The following is a 27,718-nucleotide window of genomic DNA, read 5'->3' on the forward strand; positions in this document are numbered from 1 at the left end:
TCCAGCTTTCTCCTGTGCTATTTAATCTTTGCTGTCTACCCAGTCTTTCTCGCACTTGAAGAAGGCTGCACAGCCAAAAAATTGTGTTTCCTTTCTTTTCTTTTCAGCATGGAATAAATCCATTACCTGTTCCTTTGCAACACTGAAAAGTGCTCTGCAGGTTTGTGGAGAGTGACACTGAAGAGAACATCCAGAAAGGCTGACTCAGGTATGCACACTTGGGAATGCTATTGTTACCAGAACCAGAATAAAAAAACAGGAAATGCAATATAAACGAATTAAGTTCTTTTGTTTTATTTAATGCTATGATCATGTCGTCCCCTTTGGTCACTTGTTTCTGGAACCATAAAACACCACCAGCTCATCAAAATTAAATTACTTCAGAAATCTAGCAATATGTTATCTAAACTAGATATACTTTTTGTTTGTTCTTGTCTAGATCTTTATCAGAGATGTACACTACTTAAGAACTGTTTTGTATTCTAAGAGCATTTAAAAGTTTTTGCAAATCCAAACACTACTGTATCATCCTTTAGCTGTATGAATCTTGACTTGGATCTCCTTCTGTCATTCAGAATGTAGACTGCATCAGCAGATCTATATCCATGTCTTGAATTAATTGCCTAGGATGGTGTCTTTACAACCCTTTCTGCATATCTTTCTTCCTTATTGGTAGTCTCTCAGATTGCACAGAAAGAATTATCCTTCTTGATTAACATCTTTTAACAACATAATCCTTAATTGGTCCCTTAGTACAAAGCATTTATTTTAAAAACTATGAGCAGCACTCTTGACCTTAAGCTTATCCTATCTCTGGGCTTTGAAAAAACTATTCTTGCAATTCGGAATGCTCATTCCCCTATTGTTCCACAACTGAATCATAAATAAAATTCTTCTAAACTACTCTGTGTAAAATAATGCTCACAGTGATTTTAAAATATATTTAGAACAAAAAACTATCAGCTGTATCAAGTTTAGTATAATCAAAGACTTATTACATACTGTAACATTAAAAAGTGATACATCTTTAGCAGCTGTCAAGTACAGTTACCCAGTATGTAAGGTGATGTGGTGCACACTCCTGTGCAATGCTTTTTAACAACAATGGATGAATGATCAGTATTATGCTACAAGAATAATTTGATTTATACTGTAAAGTCAAAAACAAGAAGGAAAATAGTAATACTTTTGGATGGAACTACAAACATACAACTGTGCTTAAAAATGTGTAAGGAAATATACAGTATAAGTCATAGGAAAAGATCGGCAGATGTGATCTTAAACTTAAAAGCACTCAATTGCCTTAATTACAAATATATAAAATACAGTATATATCATTTTTCTAATCTGTTAAAAATTAAAATATCTACCCTCTGATGTTATGCTTTGTGTGTTTGTTTTTAATATGCAAGCTCATTTCTATTGTTCTACACATTTCCCCCCATATTTAAATAGGTTTTGCTATGTGTGGAAGTTTAAAATTCTTCAGATCTAATGACAAAAAATTCACATACAGAAAGTTTTAAAATTCAAAACCATGATAACTTAAAAAGTACTTAAAATATGCATGGATAGCTTTTACAAATGAAATAAAACAAAATATTAAGCGCATTCTAAGCAAAACCTTGAAAAAACCTTACTGAAACACAAACAAATATGATATTAAACCTTATATAAACAGAGGGCTTGTACGGTATTAACATTCTGGCTAGAAATACCTACAGTACAGTATAAACCTATACCATAAACTATCTGACTTAGTAATAATTCTAATATCTTAAATATTAATAATATCTAATATCTTAAAAAATCCTTTATCTGGCATTGAATGACTTAGATGTATAGTGTAATTCATGAAAAAAGGAGAAATTCAGAAAGACAATTTCTTACACCTTTCAGAATTTTTCTTCAAACCAACAAATGTATTATTCTAGAGTGGAAAACGTGAAGAAACATTCATGTAAAACTGAAACTTAAATAGAAAACAAAGAGCACATTTTAAGGAAGTTTACTCCGCATAGGTCTTAAAATACTGTTTCATCAATAATTGCTAATACTGACATGTTGTCACCGTATTTGGAAGAGAATTTGGACACATCTGTGAATATGAGCCAAGAGCTCCATTAGTTCACCCTGAATGTCTGACTGCACTAACAAGCACAAACCAGGTAGAGCATTCACTCCTTCAGGTCAGATCTATAAAGTTACACTCCTAGTCTCTAAAGCTATAATTTGCCATCTCTCTTAAATATGAACTCTTGCTTGCCTGCTACATACAGTATGTCCAGGAGTCTTTGTGTACACTGACCTTGTTATCTAGCAGTACTCTTCAAATTTTATTTACTTTTTAAATAATTTGTTTTGGCTCCAAAGCATTTGATCAGTGTTGCGTGTACAGTAGCAAAATGGCATAAAGGTCTTTAGAGAGCCTTGAAGGCAGTGCAGAATATCCTTAATGAGTTACTTATCACAGCTGGTACTTTACTGTAATGACACTGAGTTGGAAAGAGAAGGTCATGTATAATATTACTTTTTTTAAAAAATAAATAAATATTGTGCCCAGTGGCTTTATTCCTAAAAGTAGATGTTCAGACAATTACAAAACTTTACCAATAGCAAAATGAAAACTAGCACTGACATTGAATCACACTTGTTTCATTGCTTAATTCACTGTCCATAAAGTGAAAGCTGTTTCACTTGCTTGTGTCTCCTTGTGATTCTTATGCGCCACCTTTGTGATGTGTTCATTTGATAAGTAAAAGAGCGATGATCCTGATGCCTACATTTTTCACAGTAAGCAAAAAGAGGCAGTCTACCCAAGGTGAATTCAAATCCCTTATAACCTTGTCCACTAATAGTTAATCAAAATAATCAAAGCCCTTCACGTTGTAGTTAACAGCTTTCTGTTAACTAACACCCTAATCGTGTCCATCAATTAATTCATTAATTAGTTAATTAATCTAAGAGCTAAAGAATGGGGTTGGAGCAGAATGAGATAATAATGGAATGACAAGTATTTGAACTATGACTGACCTGCGAGATAAGCCTTTAATATAGTCCTCAATGTGGCTCTAGATACCAAAGAGCAACAAATACAATCCTGTTCACATTGTCAACATTCATGTTTAAAAGTGTTATGTTTTTTCATGTTATGACAACTATACATTTGCAAAGCATTGTGTCTCCACCCTGTGTTCTTTTTAGGTTGACATCTGAAAAATACAAAGTAGTAAATGCTGCGGCAATGTGTTGTGAGAGTTGCACATCTCAAGCCTGGCATTTGAACACATTAACATTTAGAATACTTTTTTAGTTCTCATCAGAATTCCTATTTTATTTCATTTCATAAGAAACAATTCAAAATCCATATACAGCATGTATCTACTGTAAATAGAAGACCGGCTGCCTTAGTAACACTGAGGAGTTCTGATTGAGTACATGCACATACAGTATATACTGAGCATTAAAGTGCACTCTGCGCATTTAATATCATCTTATTTTTTAACAGACTGTTATAGATTTTTAGATTAAATTGATTAAATGTCTTTGGCATCACTTTGATTAATTGATCTCTCATGACTGACCAGGAAGCACTCAAGTGACTTTGACCATTGCATAGGTGCTCACTTAGTAGAAGTAAGAAGCTGCATCAACACGTATGCTGTAAAGGAGCAAGCAGAGGTGAATTAACCTTTTCTTGTTTCTGAGTACTAAAGAGCCTCATTAGTGAGAGAGTTAACAGGGCACGGGTGATGAGGTGCTTTAACCTGTTGAATGTCAAGCCTAGTGAAAATAAAAAAAAGCAATCAACATGCTGGCCTATATCAACAGAAGATAACGTTTGTGTTTGTGCTATTAGTGTGGTGGATGCTGTCATACTGTACGTCACCCAGGCAGACCCTCCAGCAATGAAGTCAAGTCTTTTTTAGTGATGTCTTCAAGTGTGGCACAGATATTCCAAACAATATGAAACCTATGTACAACAAAAGTCCAATTAATGTGGAGATCCAATGGCGATAGTGTCTCGGATGTCGGAAGGAACAAACAGTGGAGAGGCAGGAGAGCAGGAAAAGACCCATATGCGTGGCGGCGGAATGGGGGATTAGCCCGGGCTCAGCTGTTCAGGAGTCGTAGAGAAACCATTGCCCTCAGGCAGCGGACGTGGGGGGACTTGGTGCTAGGGGGGTCTCAGGACATCCGAATGTCAATGCTGAGCGAAGGTGAATCAGTGACCCGGAAATATATAGCCCCAGAGACAGAGACACCAGAAGGACAGCAAAGCACAGGAAACTAGGGACAGGACAGAGTAGGAGTGCCCTATGGCTGCAGAGGGCGTGACAGATAGTCAGGGAAGAGTCTCTAGGTACTATAGAAACCAATCTGCTTGTAGTGTTTAATGGCAACCTGACTGCATGGTCCCATTTTAATCAAGCTCTGGGACCTTATTTTCTGCTATTTTTCTGTGGTTTCAGCCTGTCTTAATTTCGTTGCAGCACAAGTAACTTCATTGCAATTAAACTTTCTTTCAAGACGAGAATGTTTCATTTATACCACAGATACTGTACTTTCTAGAAATAAGCTGGGAAAGACTGCCGGATGATGACAAATGTTACTCATTATTATGAATTTGTGTCTTTTTCAATATTTTGTGTTTTTCAACAAAATGTCAGTGAGACTTGTACAAAAATACTTTTTCATTTTGATGAAAAGAATCTTGTGAATTTGTCTTCGTTATAAGTGACATGGTTTTTTTTTACCGTTTGCTTGCTATATTCTTGGATGTCTAGCCTGTTTGGTTGCTTGTAAGTGATTGATCTGAGGATCCTGTCCTTGAGAGAAACCAGGGAGTTAACTTCCATGATGTGGCTAGAGGGCTTTTTCCAGATTTCCATTCTCTATTGTATAAAGAAGTGCCTCCATTTGTCTTAAATGTACTTTTGCATAGTTCCCACTTGTGTCTTCTGTTATGTACAGTATGTCTGAGGTGACTTGCGTTACTTCAGATTAAAAAAAGACTGGAAGTTTAAAAGAATGTTTGAGTTACATTATCATGTATACAAAAAAATAAGCTGCATTTTGAACTGTCTGATTATTGGAGCTGAATTAAACAAGTGAATACATCTTGTGTTTCTTTCTTTTTGAAAACTTGAGTTCTCTGTTCACCCTAAAGAAATCTGTTAGGCTGAGAACACTGATGGACTTTGATCAATACAAGAATGGTCTCATAGAAGATTGGTAGATTAGTATACCGTAAATTAATTTACTCTTTTCCTTACATCATCTTTAGTGCATCAGTCATGTCTAAATTGTCTGTAACAGGCATATAGAGTACTGTATGTTTTGGGCACATTGTTTCTGTACTGGTGCCTCAGATAATTTTCAAACCAAAAACTAGAAGTATTGGTTACTGAAGAGACTCAGACTTTAATCTACTTACATTGAGGAATAAGAGCTGTATATTGCATATCTGTGCAAACATTTAATTCCCCTTTAAAACCTATGAGAATTTTTTGTATTTGGGTGTGTTCTTATACAGTATATCTATTAAAGGCTGTCTACATTTAGCAACAGTTTAGAGTGTGGGCTTACCAATGGATGATAATGTATTTTATAAAAAAAACTTACTTTCATCCAATCAAGCTTTGTCTTCTTCTAATAATAATAATTCCCTACATTTATATACAGTAGCTCTTTTCTGGACACTCCACTCAAAGTTCTTTACATGTAATAGGGACTTCACTCCTCCACCACCAATATGCTGTATGCACATGGATGATGCAGTGGCAGCCATAGTGCACACAGTGTGCTCACCACACTTCAGCTATCAGTGGGGAGGAGAACAGAGGGATGAAACCAATTGATAGATTAATTACATTATTATTATTATTACATTAGGAAGCCTTGATTGGTAAAGGCCAATGGTCAGGAAATTGGACCAAGGAAATTTGGTCAGGATGCCAGGGTAACACCTCTTCTCTTCTCAAGAAACACCCTGTGATATTTAACGACCACAGAAAGTCACAACCTTGGTTTTACATCTCATCCAAAGAACGAGTGCACTGTCACTATACTGGGGCATTAGGGCCCACACAGACCACAGGGTGAAGGCCCCTACCTGCGCATTTAACACCTCTTCCAACAGCACCCTTAGTTTTTCCCAGGAGTCTCCCATCCAGGTACTGACCAGACTCACACCTGCTGAGCTTCAGTGGGTTGTCAGTTGTGAGATACAGGGTGATATGGCTGCTGGCTGGATGGGCTGGTATGGTGATATGGCTTCTGAGTGTGTTAGGTTAGTTATTGTGAACAACTAACAATAACTGATTCAAGTTTGTGTTTCACTAATGATCCTAAAAAGTCCATTGGGTTCAGTTTGTATGAAGGTGGAATGTGTGAAGCTGGATGGAGTGATTTGTCCTGGGGCAGTCTAGACATTTTGCTTAGTGTGCCTTGTGCCTTATGTGTTAGTTGTATTTCATAAAACCTCGATTTTAAGATATTGTTTATTTGTCAAATACCAGACTGTCCATATAAAACTGAAGAAGAGACATAATCAGTCTTGATATTCCCTGACCTGTTAGATGTATTAATCTTTTAAACATTTTAATGGACTGTTTGTGCTGGTGTCAGAAATGACTATCATTTAAATACTGACACCTTTCCTTTTACATAACTATAGCATAAGCTGAGAAATTATTTCCAACTTCCAATGTCCAATAAAGCAATATTATACTTTTTAAACAATGTATTATGTATGTATGTGTACTGTATCTTTGTCTGATAGAGTTGAAATAAGTCTTATTTTGTGGTCCTCTGATAAAAAATTCAGTATCATTTTTTTTTTGTTCGATTAGATCTCTGAAAGGTTCAAATTGCAGTGTAAACACTATAGTTTTTCTGTCCCACTAAAATGTCCTCTGTAAAGATTCATCCACTGAAAAGGCAATAGAAATTAAAATGTTGCTTTATATCTTATCTCAAAATAATCATTTACAGCAATTTGCTCCATTCCATTTCAGTTGCAGGACTATGCCATTCACCTAGAAAAAAGTGAACAACTTGGAATTCGGAGACTGAGATCCAGCAGTAAATGTGACATACCAAATAGTAGAATATTACACTTTGAATGCTAAAGCATGGAGAGTCATGTATTTGGTGAATATTTCTAGACTATTATTACCATAAACAGTTAATAAAGTAACTGGTTGTGTTATATAGCTTACAAAGAGGTGAAAAAAAGGTTTCACTTATTGGTTCGAAGTCTTTTTCATGGCCCACAGACTGACTTTATGAAAATCTTGGCTTTAGCGTTTTAGGCTTTTAAGATACAAAAAAATACTCATGTATTTTTCTATTTTAAACTGGATAGCACATCACATAATTGGAGGTACGTATTCTCTTGTCAACATAAAAGATACATACTGCATAGAATTTACATTTTTTTTAAATTGCAGAAGGCCTTGAAAAGAAAACAGTTTATTTTTTTCCAAAACGAAAGGCTTTTTTACAATCGGTTTACTAATTATGGTAAATTCATAAATGCGCTGATGCCCTAAGTCAAAATTTTAATTTTTGTTCTTTGTTTCTGGCATGAAGAATAATTGGTATTTAAATTGCAATGATTGTAATAGAATATCCTTGTTAATTTCCATAACTGCCCCCTTAAGGAAAGGTAACTGGATTACCCAGTTTCAGATACCCAGTGACAGGAAAAGACCTTATTAATCATCATGTGTTTACCAAAACATCACTGACACAATATGTAAAATAATTAATTGAGAGAGAGAGAGACTGGATTTTTGGCACATACAGTAATTAAGTAATCTAATACAAGACAAACTATCTCATATATTGAGGAATTACTGGTGCAGCTACATGATGGCTATGACACATTACTTCCAACAGTCTACATTCATATCAGCATCAAACATAAATGTTTTTCTCTAATTCTTTTGCATTAGAATAAATGCACCTCTAAGTACATTCCTTGGCAAGCAAGAGTTGATAATGCAGCTGTATATTAATTTGGTCCTACATAAGCAGCTTCTTCTGTGAAAGGTCATACAATTTGAGAGCAGTGTTAGGATGCGTTTTCAATTTTGCATGGTATTTTCCAACTCACAGGCTTCTGATTTTATTTTCTCAACTTAGTTTTTTTTCTTCTAAAGCATTCAAATACTGTACGTTTAAAGGGCTATTATCCAAAATTCCTGAATAAAAATAATTCACCCATAACACCAGCTTTCTTTTAATTCAGAAATGAATCTATGCAGTTTACACTGAGGGGCTTTACTTACAGTATAAACCTGTATTTCTGAGAGTGAGGAAGTGATATGACCATAAAGCCTTCTAAGTTGCACTGGTCTCTTTATATCCAAGAGAGGTTTCTTTTTCAATTACTATTTTACATTTTCCAGTTGAAATATAGTGAATTGAGGCCATGCAGGAATCACAGATGTCGCCATGATGTTATGCCATTGTTATCCTGTTGTGTTTTGCAATAGGATCCCATTGATCTGTTGGACCAGAGACTGGGTAATACTGGAATGACAACAGTCAGCCACTGGAGATTAATCATCTATTTAAAGTATGTAAATAGATATTATTCTTCACACAGCAAGTGAGAACACCAGAGAAAAATGTAATGCTTTGTATTGCCCTGAAATAACATCCTAAGTCAATAAGAATGTAAATTAATTCAATTTCTTAAATAAAACCAATGCAAGTAATCAAAGAATGGACTACACTATGATAATAATGGAAAAAGCTTTTGTATTTACATACATTATAGGCCGTACTCAATTTTCTAAATAATTAAACATTCTGCACAAAACTCAAATAATTTAAAAGCATACACTCGTGAAGAAAAGATTCTTGCACGTATAGCATGCTTTTAATGAACACTGCTAGACTTGCTTCTTCTCTGCCTATTCAAAATTTAAAGGATGACCCAAATTAAATAGCGTGTACAGTTGTTTTAATCTTATTGATGTAAATTCGTTCTTGTTAAGCAAAGATTTGCCAAGCTTCGCACAATCACACATTATCGGGACTGTGTTTTAGTGTTATTAAAACTCTTTATCATTTAATAGCTGAAAATAATTGATGATATATCTGATGTCTCTGAGTCGTTAGCACATTACAATTCAGGGATTTTGTTCCAAAGATATTCACAAATGTGTTATTAGTAATTTGTTAGGTATTGTAGAAACGACATAAAAGAAATAATAACCCCCTATTGTATCACTTTTATTCTGTGAAATATTTTTTCATTCAGATGCCTAATTGTGATGATTACATATACAGTACTGCAAGAACGAAGCTTCACTGTACTGCTGTCTGCTGAGGGAGAGAATCAGTAGCAGAGGGAATACAATTGTTAGAAGAGAGAAGGAATGAATTAGAGTATTAAAATTCTGTTCAGTGTGTTGTTTCTTTGTTTTTCCCCTTTAATGTTTAAGTCATGTTTTATTCATTATGTTCTTCCTGGACAATAAATGAGTTTAAACAACCCCAGGGCATATACAAGCAGTCAAAATTGGGCATGGAACACACATGGAAAAGTCTTGAAATACAGAAACCTTGAAAAGTATTGTATACGTTTTGAAATACAAAAGAATAGGTATTTTTATTTGTTGAGAGTTGTTTAAGGAGTAGAAAAAGGCACAGGTTTGTCTTCAATCATTAGACATATTAGAAATTAAAGGTATGTTGGAAGACAATACACTAAAGGAAGAGATTCTGTAATATTTTTAGAACATACAACTCAAGTATCTTCAGTAAAATCCTGAGAAAGTTATCCCAGACTCCTGGACTAGTTGTGAAACAAGGACCTGAGCACACAAGTAAGAGTTAAAGGTGAGTGCATTAAGGCTGAGAACAGAACACATGCAATTTGTTACAAACATGTCTTTCATAAATTACCCAGACTGAAGGAAGTTACCTTGGTATTTTCTTGATATTCATTTCTTGGTATGAATAATGTAAACTGTGGAAAGACAAAAGGTGTCTTTATATTTCTAAGGTTTAGCTTTGCCCCAAAGAACTCAATGGATACCCACATAGAAGTAAAACTGACAGCTTGCGGAGCTCAATATTTGATTCATCAAGAAAGAAATGAACTGTAAAGTTGTGACATACAGTACAAAATGTCTCTCAGTTATAATAACTGTGTAATACAGGATGTTTGCATTTGTTAAAAGACAGCACAGACAACATTGTGACACATGTTCCTTAATCACAATATAATTATTAGAGGTACAGCACATTAGGCAGTGAAAAAAAGACATGAAAACATTTCTTTGTTTCTGCCAATCACTTTTCTAAATATGATCAAATGGTAACTTTGTTTTAAGAAACTAATTTGAAATAACAATTAAATTAGTTTCTGAAATACATGTTTTCATAATATTGGCAACTTTTCAGTTTCTACAATATTAACCTATGACACAAATGTGTGCATAACACTACTAATTCATAGGAGTTAATCCAAAACCAAACAGAAACATAAGACAGTATTTTTAAAATCAGAACATAACACAGGAATGTTGAAATTAGAAATACCAGAGGAGTCACATCTTGTTTGTTTGATTTCTAGCAACCTACATGTAATGTTCTAAAAGGGTTCTAAGAATTCTAAGGTTCTAGGTAAGAAGGTTCTAAGAATTCTATTGATTCCCTTTTATAGGATTCAGCTTCAAACACGTCTTCCACAATCCAGTTTGTAAAAATGTGTATTCCGTCTTAACTCTAAACATATTTTTCAGTTGTGTTCCTGGTTCTTTGTATTGTTTCTGATCTTAAAAAAGTTTCCTTGGCCAAGCCTTTTAAGTTTTTGAATAACCGAATCAAATTCTAGCACAATATTCTCTGCTCCAGAATATAAAGATTCCATTCCTTTAGTCTGTCTGAAATTTGACATTCTGTTTAGGCCAGGAAGAGACCTGGTCATTCTCCTCTGTGCTAAGAACAGAATCTTTCTTTTGTAACAGTGACCAAATCTCAACAGTGATCTAAGCAAGTTCTCATTAATGAATTATATAATTTCAATTCTACATTTTTAATATCATCTAAGCATTTTGTTGGTCTTTATTATTGCTCAAATTCTGATTATGCCTATAATGGATATAACTCTTGGACAGCATTTCATTCCTCTGAAAAAAAATATCTACAATACAAAATATATTTTATATTTAGTCAGTGTAAGAACAGTTTCTTTGAGAGTGTCAATTAATTTTGCAATTATTTTTTATCAGTAAATCTTAGAATTAAGTGCTTTTTTTTAGCCTGACTTGGCATTTTCTTCAAAGATATGGTCAATTTTAATTAATATTTCCTTTTTTGATTCCACAGAAAAGAATGAAACACAGTCAGAGTAGTTAGTAGTAGCAGAAAACCATTATTTTAATAAAAGGCTGGTATTGATTTTCTTTGTTCAAGAAAAAAAGTAAATTTCTAGGAAAATAAATTAAGAATATTTAAGGAACAGTTACTGCACTGATCTTTAAGCATGAATTATGCACCATTGGATTACATATTATGTAACAGTATTTGAGAAACAATTTTAGTCATATCTTACTGTATTTTGCAGCACTTCAAACTTCACATGATTGTATGGGCCAATAGGAAGTTAATGAAGCACAAAAATAAAGGGCATGGGTTACATGGTTTGGCACCCATATTGGATGTTTCGTGAAATTGTGACAATTTTTTAACCTCTTTTAGATGACACATGAAACCTGGGCCAACAATATGCCACAGATATACTGTAAGACAAATTCAAGGGCAGTTGATTGGTCACATAATGCAGGCAAATAACTGCAAAAAACATGGCTACTGGAAGCCAATCAAATTTAATTTAATGTCAATCTGTACAGTATATATTTGCATATGTATGAAGTAAAACATAATAATCTCATTAATGTTAATAGAGTAGTACAGACCTGTCTGATACAGTATAATGTGCTTAAGTGAAGTCAATTGATTGGGATGTCCTTGAGTTTGACCTTTGACATCACCTTTGGCTGAATGCACAACTAACTTTTAATTCCTTAGGCTCAGAATGTGCAGATAATTGTAACAGCCTTGGCTGCAGTCTTGGAGATCCCTTGAGCAGAAACAATAGGAAAGTTTATCTTAGTATACCTAGGCAAATTGTGGATTAATGTTTGCAAAGGAGAAGGGCAGAAAGACACAGTATAAGCTCACCTTAAGAGCACAGGGGAGAGAGGAGAGACAGGAGGAAGAAGCAAGGAGAAGCAGGGAGAAGAGAGAGCAGTCCAGAGGAGTTGGGACTTGAAGCTTGCGCCAGGCGAGAGCCCCTACTTCATGATCATCCAAACAAAACCTGGCTGGAGCTAAGTATTTGAACCTTGTTAGAGAGAGCCTGCTATTCTGTGTTTTTAAGGAACTTGGTTTTCCTGGTACAGTTCCTCAGTTAGAAATGTCTTTCCTGGTTAGGGTGCATTTTATGGAAAGGGATATAGGCTGCATATAAGGGATATAGGCTGGGATCCAGGGTGCAAAGAGAGAGATTTACCTGCAGGTTACCTTTTATTTAATTAGAAGGCAGCTCATCTCTTGTGTGGCCTCTGTAGTCACATTAAGAGTTTAGTTCTTAATAGCAGTCTGGGGTTTTCTGGGTGACCAGGATGTTAGGCCTCTGAAACACCTTGTCTGTAAATACTGTACATAATGTAACATGTTTTGCTGTGTGTTGTGTCATTGTTTTAAAATATCTGTCCAGCCCCATTTGTAACAATATAATGTAACATGGTGTGTTATATGTTTTGTGTCTTATGTACAGTAGTTTATTGTAATTAATATTTGTTTTCAGCCAAGTGAGCCTGGATTATTACTCCTCTCAACAAAGCCGTGTTGATTATTACTTCTCTCAAGAATTCATGTGCCTCTAATTGTACCAGCCACTTGGGTATAAAAATCACTTACAAGTTGGGGGTTATGAATAATGATTTCACTGATTGACTAAACCGCTCGGTCAATTCCTGATTTTCACCAGTTTTGTAACACCCCATTTGTAACATAATGTTTTGTTTAATATGAAAAATGCATAGTAGCTTACGTCCTGTAAGAGTGCAGATAGGAATCCATGAATGTTTGGTAATGAAATACAGTACTGTACTGTATGTATGCCTGTTGACCAGTGACCTATCATAAAGATAGGCTTTCAATACATTGCACATGTGTTGGTGATGCCATTTCTTTTGTGTTTCCCTTTCTTCTAAATTCTAAATACAATTTTTGAATGCAATGCATGGAGTAGTTGATAAAGAATTACAAGTAAAGGCTTTCATTATCAATGTTTGGAAACTTTGTCAATTTCAGAATAGCCCCCAGAACAAAATTCCACATGTTGCTTGCCATAAATAACAACCTAACTTTTTTCTCTCCTAACTGTTAGTGTCACAATTTTATTTTTGTTTTGGTGCATCACATTTTCTTTGTTAAGAAAGGCAGAGAGAAACAGGGCAAGAAATGTTTCAAGTTCAGCATGAATTAACACATCACTATATACAAGTATACACAGACCTTATCAGTAGCTTTCCAATTCAGACCTTTTGCTACACAAGATAGAATACATTTTGTGTGTACCGAGAGTCAATATGCTGAAGTTACTTGTCCAATGTCTTTTCAGGGTTTTTAAAATAACATTGCTTTACCATCTCTTTGCCTTCTGATTTATGATCTGTCAGACTACTGTATCTATCACTGTCCTGGCCAGTGTAAGATTTTCCGGACTGCTTTTAATGTAGTCTTCTTATAGTGTCATTCTCAATCTGACCATGCACCATTCAGAGATTAGTAACCTGCAGAAGGAAATTGGTGCTCAGCACAGTCATTTAAAGAAAGCTTGATTAAACTCAGCCCAATTTGTTGCTGCCACAGAAAACTCCCTAGAGAGGTTCTACTCAGTTCCCTTTGGTCTAATCTCAATTGGAAGCTGGTGGTATTATCTCAAAAACAACCACAAACCAGACAGAACAGACACTATAATTAATGAGAAAGTAGGCTTTTATTAGGCCTTTTACTTAATGGTTGTTGTGTGATTGAGTGAAAATGTGAAAATGTGATTTAAATGTGATTTAAACTGGAGCTTAAAAAACAAAAATGAATTATTACATTGTTTAAGATTTAAGCACACAGTGTTTAGTGGCATATGCACATGTTCAACAGAACTTCTATTTTTTAATCATTTGTCACATAGTGTGAATCACCATTGTTTATAGGTGGAACAAGATTTCATTTCCACATTTGGAATAAAGTTGTTCTACTGTTGCTTACTTCCTATGGTTCAATCTGTATGGAGAAAGCTATTAACCTATAAATGACTTCAAATATCTGCTGGGGATTAATTTAGAAAAATACAGATATTTGTACTGCTAAGTATTCTATTCCCTGGACCCAAAACCATCCCAACAAACGTATTACTCAAGTTGAGACAACAAATTAAGAAACAAACATAAATCCTCACTGTAGACAGTTACTGGAAGAGGTGACAGAAGATGACATTTAAACACTGTAAACATAGTGTGGTACCCTCTTTTGGAAAATTTGCTTTGCTTCCTATGTCCCCAGATCCTCACTAACTTTTACAGATGCACTACAGAAAGCACACTGACATGTTGCATCAAAGTGTTGTATGGCAACTGCAGTATTGCTGACAGCAGAGCCCTACAGCGGGTGGTGAAAACTGCCCAGTCCATCACTGGGGTTACCCTCCTACCATACAGGACATTTATGACAGACGGTGCTTGAGGAAAGCTTTAAGCATCATCAAAGACCCCACACACTCCAGCTACAGACTGTATGACCCTCTACCATCTGGAAAATTCGGGCCCGGACTACCAGACTCAGAGACAGTTTTTACTGTTCCCCCGCACTATGAAACTATTAACCTCCCAGCCTCTCTCACCTGTGATCTGAACCTCACAGTGTCTTCTTTCTTACCAAAAACTCAAACACACATTGAAATCAACCTCTACCTCATATGTGAAAAAGCTCACTCCCCATAATTTTCTATCCTTTATTTCATTCTGTTGATGTATGTTTTTTGCACATTGCCTGTTGTTGTTTTGCATACTGCCCGTTGTCTCTGTCTTTCTTTTATTATACAATTATTGTATACTGTATACAGTAATGTTGTTTTTTTGTACTACTTATCGTTTGAGAGCTAGCTAAATAACATTTCGTTATACCATATACCTATATATGAGTATAATGACAATAAACTTGAACTTGAAATTTAAGATTGCATTGCATGTCTGATCTAAAATCTGGAAATCATGGTTCTGTTTTGGGTTTGTGGCTGATTAATGTCTGTGCAATGGTTAGTGCTTGCAACGCCAGGGCCCTGGGTTTGATTCCAGACCTGGGGTGCTATCTGTGTGGAGTCTATGTATTATTGCCAGGTTAACATGGGTTTCCTCCAGGTCCTCCTCCAACAGTCCAAAGCCATGCTGGTACCTTAATTGGCTTTTATCAAACTGGCGCTGGCGTGGGTGTGTGCTTATCTGTATTACCATCCTGTGACGGATGGCCAGGCTTTATCCTGCCTAATGCCCGTTGCTTTTCGGGATAGACTCTGTTTCCCCCTTAACCCTATATGAGATATGCTGTAGCGGTAAGAACATGAAAGGATAAAAAATGTTATAATGTAATATTCAGAAATTAGATAAAATTCTAGGTTACTTTAATCTCATAGTAAAAAAGTCCAGAGCAGCATGTTGACTTCAAGTCCATTTCTATTTCCTAAATTGAAGCAGGAAAGAACAGGGCAGAAGTTCATGGTCCTCTAATGGGAGGTTGCTCACTCCAGTGAACTGATTGTGATTTTCCTTCAGTTTACTTACGGTAACTGTTAATGTGACTATACAGTAAGTAACAGCTGTCAAACTGGCAGCAGATTGTTAGTGCTGATGTGGCATTCTCAAAAATGTCATACTTTATGTATTGTCACAAAATACTTCTCATTATAAATATAAATTATTATTAATCATTGTACATACAGTAGGAGCACATCATAACATGTCCTTAAACTGATTTGGACCCAATAATCGATCATTTTGTGTAAAAAATGACTAAGAGTGTGGGAATGTGAACCCTAACTCTAACTGGGGTTTCAACTGGACAGTTCTGCAACCTTTCTCTGAAACCCTCCAGTCTTCAGATTTGCAATGCTCTCAAACCAATCAAAATGAGATCTGAAATTATCAAAACATTTTCAATAATCTTCTTTTGGCAAGTCTTCAATCAGTTGACAAATGCTGACAATATGGTATTTCAAAGACAATGCAATTTAGGCCAATGTACTGTAGGTTTAGGGTTAAAAGAACCATTACATGTTGATAACATTTATACTTCTAGTCACACTTCAAATGACACACTTGAAAGAGTTTACTCAGTCGAACACGTTTTCTTGCCATGTTTAATCCCACCCACGTTTGGGATCCAGTTACTAAATGGTGCAATGATTTGGGCCCAAAAATTAAGCACTGAGTGTAAAACATGTCTAAGTACTGTGGGAATGCTAAACCTAACCCTAGCTGGGGTTTCAATTGAACAGTTCTGCAATCTGTCTCTGAGGCTCTCCAGTCATCAGATTTCAAATGTTCCTCAAACCACACAATATGAGTCTAAAATAATCAAAACAATTTGTAAAACCTCTAGGTAATATATTTCCTTCAATAATCTATCTTCTTAAAACACTTTATTTAATTCAATGAAGTATCTATCTATCGGATGTGTCCGGTTAGGATTTCAAGATCTATGGAATGTTGACTGCTGTTACAATATTAACATGTTGACAGCAATCATCAATCAAGACAGCAATCATCAACGTACTAAGAAAGCAGATTTCAAAAGGTAACAAAAGGTAATTAATGAATGAGCCCAAGAGTTAATCAAGGCATCAGGTTTTGTTGAAAAGTCTATTGAATTTTGATATAGTACAAAATGTGTAAATATGAATTCATTAAAAGTAGGTGTGCACACATCTGTCTTCATCTTAGGAGTCCTTCTATAGAAGCTCATAGAGTGGTTCCACTGATAGCTGGGGAAAAGATGGTTGTGTATTGTTCTCATTTTCTTATTTCTCATTTTATTATGTTTTTATTTATGTTAAAAAAAACATACTTAAAATAAGTATTTCAGAAATATAAATAGGTGTGCACATGTTTTGTTCTCTTCTAAGTTGAAATCATTCCTGAAATCAGTAGTAGTTCAGGTGGGTAGCTGCGTCAGCATGCGTAGGCTGCAAAGGAACAAGTAATAGGTATTACTATAAACTCATTCCTGAAATCAGTCCATTCAAAATACGGTGGGACAAAAAAACAAATAAAATACAAAATACAATTAAAACCATGATTCCGATTCTAGCATTGCATTACAAATTCAGACCAAACTTTTTGCCTTTTATATAGCAAGCTTATAACAAGAGTGTCATTCACTTTGTTTCTTTAATTACGGAATAATGTTCTTTGAACTACATTGCTAAGACATGAATACCTAACAACTCCCTTTGCAGGAAACTAATTTATGATAATTTATTCTTTTGTGCTCAAAATCGAGTAATTACCTTCTCTTTTTGTTTGGAGACATGCATTTCCATTAGGGCAGATAGCTGGGACAATACAAGGCCAGTAAAAAGTAAATGACTGAAACAGTTTTCTTTTACAATGTCGAAGTACACTCATACTCCAATGAGCTTGTGAACTGATTGTGCCTCTAGTATGGTTAATTACATCTTCCAAACAAGACATTAATAAATATCTTCATTTGTCTGCATTACGGTTTATAAAGTCATACTGTACACCCACAATTAACTGCTGTATATTCATAATGTATAGCATTAAAATGACTGATTTATGCAGTTTGGTCAATTCTAGTAATTTTTGTGTGATTTAAAAAGATAATGAGGGCTAGGGATGAGTGTCTGTTGTTGCCTTAATATTATAATTTAAAGCAAGCATTTAATTATGGCTCTTGTACTAAGATGTGATGATAAAAATGATAAAGGTCATTAGTATCATTTTTGTTTAACATTACTGAAGAGGACCTGGAGGTTAGACCTATTGTTGTACTAGTCATAGCCCTATTGCCTCAAGAATACACAATTCTGTGTAATATTTAATTAAATTGTCTCTGATCTTAATGAACTATTAAAACCTAAAGAGCTTTAATGCCTTAGATGTATAATTGGTATGATACAAATGGACTATACAATATGGGCTCAATAGCCTCCTCCTGGTTGTAACTTTTCTTATGTTCTTAACTGACATTTATAGAGGGACATTTTCTACACCTAAGTATTATCCTGCCATTGACATTTAATAATAAGAATGATGAAGATGATGCTTTGATCCTCCCAATATATTGATTACTGAATTGATCCTTAACTGGCCTAGGGTGTGAAAATTACTGCAGTAATTCAGGGTTAGCTAGACTAAACACCTGTGGTGGAATAGTAAGAGTCAAGGCCTACTACTCCCCAACCTAATACTGCGATCAAAAACTACAGTAACGTGAGGAGTTTTCGCCCAAGACCTCCTGTGACCCAATTTTTCACATATCGACAAAATAACTGTTACAGAATGCCGAATTAGAGATATGTGGAAACCAAAACAGAAACCATAACCTGGTTTTATCAATCAAATTATAACCATTTCAATATCTTTTGAACATATCCCAGCATTTAAGCATCACTGTCTTGACGCCCATTCAAGTTCATGTCAAATTCAAAATTCTGCTCCTGACCTTTAAGGCTAAATAAAAAAATACCCTCAACTTATAACCCTCCACACAGTATTTGATCCTCTAACTCTACTGTGCTTTTTGGACTTTACACCTACTGTATAATTAAGCATCAATCGTTCTATGACCGAGCATTCTGCTGGTTTGCCAAAGGGATATGAAACAATCTTACAAAGAACATGAGGGAGAGTGACACCATTAGCACTTTTAAATCAAAATCGAAAACACACTTACACTGTATACAGTATATGTCTTGCCTTTTACTGTTTTGACACCATTAACACTTTTAAATCAAAATTGTAAAAACCCATTTTTATGCCTTGGCTTTTACTACTTGATGTGTTTTTATTATTTCTATGCCAATTTTTTGTTTTGTCTGTTTTATTCTTGTGAAGCATTTTATGATGTTTTTTAGTCATGTAAGGCCAATATAAAATACCTTCAGTCACCAAGATGTTACAGTTGAATCCATGCAACCTTTTATAGTTTGGGAAAACACTAAAATTGAACATTAGTTGGTTTTGTCTGGCTTGCTGTACTCAATTTTCTCTAAGGGACAAAACTAAGGAAAAATCAATTTTCTAGACTGATGTTTCACTAAGGCCATGTATGGTGTTGGGGAAAGTTATCTTAAAAAAATAATCCATTACAATTTTGCAGGTCCACATGCGAGAGAGTAATTTTTCAATTAATAAGACGATGAAGGAAATTAATTAGGAGTTAAAAGGAATGTGTTATTTATACACACAAAATGGTTCACCATAGCTAAGATCTTAAAAAATCTCTTACCTTTTACCTTTTCTTTTTTTTCTTTAAAACTTATTATTTACACAAGCAACTTGTAATTGTAATAAAATACTTTCCTAAAAGTAATTTTCCACAGAACTGGTGATGCCAAGCTATTTTTTTCAGCAAAGTTCATTTTGTCCCTCTAAAAAAAGGAAAATGAAATGTTAAAAAATATTAAGCTTTGTAAGTAGTCTATTATGGAATTAAAGAAACATTTTGTTTGGACAAATTTGAAAATATATCTGTCTATTTTACATGCACAATATCAGAGTCACCAGAAGGGCTTGTGCTTATATTATCAAAAATATGGTTGGGTGGAAAAATAGTCTTGTCACTGTTCTTAAATTATAGCAAGCATCTTATGAGAGTGGAGGTTAGCATCTTAAATCAAGTGATACAAGCATTAATCCATCTCATTCTGTCTTAATAGTCAAGCCAAAGAAATTTTATTTGCACTGTTGGGCTATCGTTCCATTTCTTTGAACACTTTATATGTATATATCGTACAACATTAACTCCTAAGGAAAGACTTTAATTGCCTGAATGCCTAAAAGATGAACACATTTGTTTTAAGGTTTAGTTCTTCAGTAAACACAGCATGTGGACACAAGGAATCATAAGAAAGTTGCTTCAGTTATTCATAGAAAAAAGCTCTCCTTAGATTCCTCCTTTCTTTTGTCTGAAAGATTCAGAAGAAGAGAGACAGCGAATACAACATAAAGGGTGAGGACATTAGGACTCATAACTCCTGATAATTACAATATATATATATATTTTAAAGATTAATACAGTATGTAATACCTGAATAATGACTCAAGACATTCACAAAAAGAACAGTGAAAATGCAGTTACATTTTCCAATGTGTCCTCACATTCCTAAATTGATGTAACAGCAGTAAAAGACTGTAACGTGAAAGGAAAAAGAGAGGAATCTGTCTTATAGGAAAATTCAAAGGGCAGACAAGAGTGGTGCTGTATGCTAAAAAAAAGTTAAATGTAAAAACATCTTATAGGACACAAAAAGGTTTTAGGAAACTTACAATAAAAAAGAGATACTGTATACCATATTACCAATATACTGTATTTATATTACCTGTATTTATATTACATTGGTAAATTGGATGCTACTGTATATTCTCTGTAAATATTCTACTTCATTAACTGCAGTGTATAGATCGTATTAGTCTTTCTAAGGATAACCAAGAAAGAACTTGGAATCAATAGTTATTGTTGTGTTACAACTGGGAAACTTGATAGTCTCACATCTTTTTTTTCACATTTTGAACTCTACTGTATCTATACAATGTCTCATAATTGACATATCATACTTCATGAGATGGGAGAAACTGTGTGTGAGTCAACGATAGTTCAAGTACTCTGGGCTGTAAATCTGGGCTGTATGGTAGAGTGGAAAGAAGGAAGCCATGTTGAAAAATGTTCACAAGAGAAACAGTCTTATCATGAATATTCAAAAGAGCATGAAGGAGCTTCTGAAATGTTATAGAAAAAACTGTTGTGGACTAATGAGACAAAAATTAAGCTTTTTGCCCTTAATGCCAAATGTTACGTTCAGCAAAAGAAGAGCATTGCTCATCACTCACGAAACAGCATCCCCACATTGAAGCATGGCGCTGGTAGTGTGATGTTGCGGGTTTTCTTTTCATCATCAGGGACCGGTGAACTTGTCACAATACAGGGAAGATTGGATGGAGCAAAGTATATGTACTGTAGATCCTGGAGCAAAAGCTGAAACAGTCTGCAAAGGACCTGAACTTGGACCAAGATTCATATTTAACAGGACAATGACCCTAAACACAAAGCCAAAGCAACACTTGAGTGGCTTTAAAAGGAGGAAGTGGAAGTCCTTGAGTGGCCCAGTCAAAGTTCAGTCTTAAATAGGAAATCTGTGGCAGGAACGGGAGATTGCTATACACCACCACTCCCTCTATTACCCTGCAACAGCTGGAGCAAAGAGGGGGCTAAAATTAAACTTGCAAGATGTGAAAATCTGGTTACAATACACAAAAGACTTGTAATTGCTGAAACTAAATATTAAATGCTGAAGGTCGCAGGGGGGTGAATACTTGTCCAAGTTGGATTTTTCAGTTTTCTATTTTTTATAAAATTCTTTTACAAGTAAAATGATTATGCCCCATTAAAATGTTAAGTATGTTTTGTTAATCATGTTGCAAACGTGTTGCAGTTCTAAGGTTGTAACACAGCAAAATTTAGTAGAGGACAAAGGGGTGTCCATCCTTTCTACAACCTCTGTACAGTACATGGTAGGATTGGTATCTACAACTGAGATAGTTTGTGGTTCTTAATTTAATAACTCCTAACAAACTGACGAAAATATTTCTCTTTTAGTGTATATATCCTAAATTTGAATATGTGGCTGAATTGTTGCTAATATGTTGCTAATTTAGTGATTGCCAGTTGTATAACTGTTAGTTAGAGCACAAACCAGTGCCCACATTAAATCAAAACTTGGACCCGTATGCTAATTGTAAACTTCGTGCCAACTGTAGAAGTGGGATGTCTCTGGCAAACCAAATCAAGTACCAGGATTGTAAATTGTAATTAATGAATGAGCCCAGGAGTTAATCAAGGCATCAGGTTTTGTTGAAAAGTATTGAATTTTGATGCAGTACAAAATGTTTAATGTTTAACTGAATGATTCACACAATGAAACATATTTCAGAATCAATAATGAACTCTTGCAGGGATAAAAAGGAGTAGTAAATTGTATAGAGCAAAAATGCTTTCTGGAATGTATCTTGTTGCAATTTATACGATCTCGCTTTGTTTTAGATTTTCACATAGTGCATTTTTAATTTGCAGTATGTACTGTATATTAGCAATACCATGAAACCATGAAGTTGGTTACTTATTCACTTGTTCTCTTCCATTACTTTTTGCAATAATCCAGTGGTCTAAAATATATATATTGTCTGGATTTCAGAGGTACTGTATGTGACATCACTTCTGAAACCTGCTCAGTGCACTGTACCCTGGTACATACACATCTTTACAGATCTGTGAGTCACATTCCTACCTTCTACAGACACAGAAAACAGCACCCCCCTTGAACCATATACTGTAGGAAAAAAGAGCGGAGGAGCCTGTATCTGATTATCATATAAAATATCCTTTTCAGTACTAAATAACTGTCTAAAAGTAAGTCTAAACAACTGTGAACCTATTATTTATTCAATATGCATCACCAAGCAATGAAAGATATGTTTTAGCCTGAAGGATAACACAAATAAGGAATCAGTATTTCCAACAAATACAATACAGCAGCCTATGACAAAGTCTACTTTTAGTACTCAGGTTACCTGTACAGATTCTGCTCTTTTGGAGAAGTTACTCTTTTCTTTATAATCTACCTTTCCTTTCCAGTGTATTCCCCTGTGTCTGTGTTGTTTCTACTTTTTTCTCTAGTGGTGTTCTAGCGCAAGTTAAAAATTATTGCAGTTCTCTGATGTCATCTGATTTACATCTGATGTCAGATCTGACATGTAAATCTGATGTCAGATTAACATCTGACATGTAAATATTAGGCCATTGTCGGTGCCTCAAATGAGATGATCTAATAAAGGGGCAGTTTACACAAATACTCTTAAAGGCTGCCCATTGTGTTATCACAGACTGGCTTCCGGTCAAATTCCGTGTAGACTTTAAAATCCTCATGCTCACCTATAAGGCTCTGCATGGCTTGGCACCTCAGTACCTGTCTGAACTATTATCGCTCTACTCCCCACCTCGCAACCTTCGCTCTTCTAATTCTGCTCTCCTTACTGTCCCCCAAGCCCGTTTGCATTGTATGGGTGACAGGGCCTTCTCCTGTTATGCCCCCAAGCTCTGGAACTTTCTGCCCAAGGATATCAGAGAGTCACCTTCTCTAAACTCCTTCAAATCCAGACTCAAAACCATCTTCTTTAGAAAAGCCTTTACTTAACTGGTTCCATTCTTCACCCCTCTGCTTTTCTTGTACCACCATACTCGGTCTCCTCTGTGTATTGTCATTGTGTTTTATCTTGTGTATTCTTTTTATTTATTGTTGTTGTCATTCTGTAAAGCGCTTTGAGAAGCCACCTTTAAAGGTGCTACTGTATGTAAAATAAAGTTTATTATTATTTTTATCTTTTTCGAATGTAGTGCTTTTGTGGGCAATCTAAACACCGTGATTTAATTTTCATCTAATAAAAAAGTGACATTTTCTTAACATTGACTCAAACTGGTATAGGAGAAATATAGACACTTGAAATGACATTTTCTTGATGAAGATTGCAACATCTCAACAGGAAATACTCCCAACCTTGGTTCTGTTGAGCTCTTAGAGCCTGTTGGTGTGGAACGTCAAAAACAAGCAGAAATAAATAACTCCCTTCAACCACCCACGATGTTTCTATAAATTCATCTTAATCGACTTAATAATTAATTAACTTCAATCCATTTTTATGTCATATGTAATGTACTGTATTGTAAGACCTAGACAGCCATTACAAGTGCATTTTATAAAAATGGCAAAATAACTGTACTTCATATACAGTAAGTATGATTGTTATTATTACTGTGTTACATTCCTAATTAGTTTATGACAATTGTGAGCCCAAAGGGCAGTGATTTCATTTTTAACCTATTCCATTATTCATAGTAGAAAGGGCTGGGCCTTTGTAGGGTATACTGTATAATAGCATTTTGTGAGTAATGAGGGGCTGTTGAACAGAGAACAATTTGTATGTTTTCTGAGATAGATAATGAAAGGGAGCTGTGTATTGTGTTACAGTATTTTGCTGGCGAAGCCAGCCTTTTTTTAGCCTTGTGAAAGAAAAATAGTTTTTCTTGTTAGTGTTCTCACGGTAGAGGGGCAATTTCAGACCCTTGAATCCAACCGTGACTTTAGTTTTCACTATTTGTTTCACTTTTCTGGCATCACTTATTCTGTTCAAGTTTCAATATTGTTTTGTTCATGTCGGACGTCAAAAAGTCCAGCAAATTCTCTATGTTTATTGAAGCATCTTAAAGTGCTTAATGGAAAAATAATAAACTGTACTTAACTTTTACTTACTTAACTGTATATGCTCATTTTAAAGCAAAATCAACACCTTTTCGGAGGAGAATGGAATTGCTTGGAGTTTATTGTTTAATTTAAAGGTTTGAGCCTTTGGAAGAGCATAGAAAATACTTGTTTTAATGTTTATTGGCAATTGTGAATTACTTTCCGGATACTCATTGACTGGTGACGATCAAACTAAAGAACTTCAGAAAACAAATGTGCACCATTTAATTGGTGGTCGGACATTTTCATCTGCAGGCAATTAATTTATTATTTTTGCTGTGTTTAAGGCATCTCTAACTTGTTGATTTATGTTTGGACTGCTAAAAAGATTAATATGAAACAAGTATAAAATATAGGCATTACTAGGTATAGATCTGTGTATAAATTACACTCTTGTTCATTGACATCAAGCTAAAATATTCACACTTTGAACCCAAACATCTGCATTCAGATTTTCCATCAATTGGGTTTACTGATTTTCCACCAGCATGAAATGATACTTCTCAAACAGATCAGTTTGGAAAGTAGTAGGTAGCTTATTTTAGAACATCTGAGAAAGTTAGGGATACAAAACATCACTGTTTTCATTATTTTGAAAAGACAGCTTGAAGGCACACACAACTAAAAAAGGTTTTAAAATTCTGGATGGCAGGCCATTAAAAGCCAATTTGTTATTTGACTAATCATTTAATATATTTGTCAGAACTCTGTCCATTTTAATTAATCAGCCTTGTGTTGTCTCTATTTTTGCACCATGTCTTCTCAGTTTGCTTTAAAAAATAATGAGTGAGCAAGGTTTTAGAACATTGCATGGTATTGATGCCCCTGACCTTATCAAAATTTCACCTCATTGTGAACTATTACTTTATTCTAAATTAATTGAACTGCTTTTTAAAAGAGTATGGAAAGCCAAGGGATAAAAATCAGGAAAAAGAAGCAATATGTTAAGCAAACTTAAAGCTGAAGGATGTATTTCACAGGAAATTAAATTTATATATGTTATAGAAGACATAATTTCTATATCAAGGGTTCATCACTATAGTACATCAGGAACCCTCATTCAAAAATGAAAACAGAAATGTGTTCTTCCAAAACTAACTTAGTACATTCCATAAAACACTGTTTAAGAAAGTCGAATCCATAAAAAGTGACTGTAAGATAATGGATAATCTGCACTCAGTGGTGGACAATGTCTGGCATCAGTCTCATAGAAGCCTCAACATTTGTGTGAAAATGAGAAGAAAAAAAACATGACATACACTTGATATTCTCTCAAAAAGAACCTTTTATTTTTAGTTTCAAACAAGAATCCTTTTGAAATTTAAAAAAAACAGGACATCATATATTCAGAACAGATTATTGAGGCTACAAAGCATCCTTTTGAAATGTAAAAAAAACAGAACATCATATATTCATAACAGATTATTGAGGCTACAACGCATGCAACATGGAATGAAAACTTTAAAATCTTTAAGAAGTATTCATAGCATTGTCTTTTATTTTTTATACATATGCATGAACGAAACCAAGTTTTGTTTTTTTTTCTTTTTTAACAAAGGGGTACACTTCAAAGGTTATGAAAGAAGAAAGGAATGGCAGTGAAACAATGACATTTTGGTTTAGTGAACTGGAATGTAAAGAACGCTACAAAGGTGAATAAATAAATAAATTTAGCCAAAAAAATAAGGATGGGTTTTTCAAAGAGTTATTCAAAACATTTACTCCAGATGGATATGCACTGACTTTGGTCCTTGTCTTCAAATTACTGCTCTATGAATTCTCAATACCTATACCTATCTCAGGTAGTGAATGATTTATGATCAATCTTTATTTACTGAGCCCCATGAAATTGGCACCCCTGCAAACAGAAGAAAACAATGACACCCACCACATTCGTTAGTGCTCCGTTCGTATTTGTGCTACTTTCGTACCCAAGTAGTAGTAGATTATTTCTTTGGGGATTAACTCCCCCAAAGAACAGTGCAGGAGAACCAAACTGGTCTCATTGGTTTGTGCTGGTTTGTGTTGTTGAAAATGGCATCTAAGGTGCTTTGGATCCTGAGATAATACAATTGTATCCTCCTTTTTCAGGGTGTGACGCTACTCAGCCCCCCTACAAAGTGACGAGAATCATCTGACTCCCCCCAAAAATGAAGGCATTCACTAACAAAGGCATCCAATAATAATAATGAGGGTATCAACAAACCAGTAAAATATAGAATTGGTTCATCATTTAAAGTTCATATTGAATATTTAATCTGGAAGAAGGAGGTACATAATTACAACTGAAGCAACAAAAAATTCACATTTTTGGTAGCCTCATCTCCGTTGTCTGAATTGTAAAACCGAACAGTTGTAACCTTTTGGCTGTTGAGTATTTGTATCATCCAGTAGTTTTGTGTCTTCCATCATAAGGGAAGCTTGTTCAGAGTTAGACAACCCACTCTCCTGGGAGGACTTAATGTGGATTTTCATCTTTTGTAATGCTCTGTGTTTAACCACATGATTTGCTTGTTCTTCCTTTTTCCCATGTGCCCTGTTGTATTTTAGGCTTTATAATGCTTTGTGTCCAATCCAAGCTGCTTCCTGTCACTTGCTGCAGCAGTGTACAACAAAATAAATGAAAGGAAATACATTTCATTTAATATACATTTTATGTACAGGTATACATGTATAAGTATCTACAGGTATATACTGTATCTGTTTTGGTTTTCAGTATAAATCCACATACAGTATGATAGTTGAACAAATGTGTGATCTCAGTGTTTTAAGGGGAATACAATTTATATTTCACAAACACAAATACAATTTTAATCTGGTATGCATAAAATGAAAAGATAGGTTACATGTAATTATGAAATGCACGGAAATATACATACAATCTATAGGCAATGACACTTTATATTTAAAATCTAATGAAAACCACAAGACACATAATTTCATAAAATGCTCCTGGATGTTTCTTTGGTGTCACTATCTGTTAGTAAAACATTTTTCATAATCCTTTTATGTAAATACTCAGTACTGCCACAACTTATATAATACACAGTAAACAGCCTGACCATATATTCTACTATTTCTGTATACATTGTTTTA

General features: G+C 34.7%; 1 long non-coding RNA gene across 2 annotated transcripts; it reads left to right on the forward strand.

Moving 5' to 3' along the window:
• Positions 1 to 27,262, forward strand: LOC148650608 (uncharacterized). 2 transcript variants are annotated; one of them, XR_015926165.1, is made up of 4 exons: positions 1 to 208; positions 8,505 to 8,587; positions 26,181 to 26,274; positions 26,714 to 27,262. It is a non-coding gene; the product is annotated as an uncharacterized LOC148650608 (long non-coding RNA). The 2 variants fall into 2 exon arrangements; XR_015926166.1 differs by lacking the exon at positions 8,505 to 8,587.
• The last annotated feature ends 456 nt before the right edge of the window (positions 27,263 to 27,718 follow it).

The sequence above is a fragment of the Lepisosteus platostomus genome, chromosome 13 (genome assembly GCF_059453375.1).
Source record: "Lepisosteus platostomus isolate fLepPlt1 chromosome 13, fLepPlt1.hap1, whole genome shotgun sequence".
Classification (NCBI taxonomy): domain Eukaryota; kingdom Metazoa; phylum Chordata; class Actinopteri; order Semionotiformes; family Lepisosteidae; genus Lepisosteus; species Lepisosteus platostomus.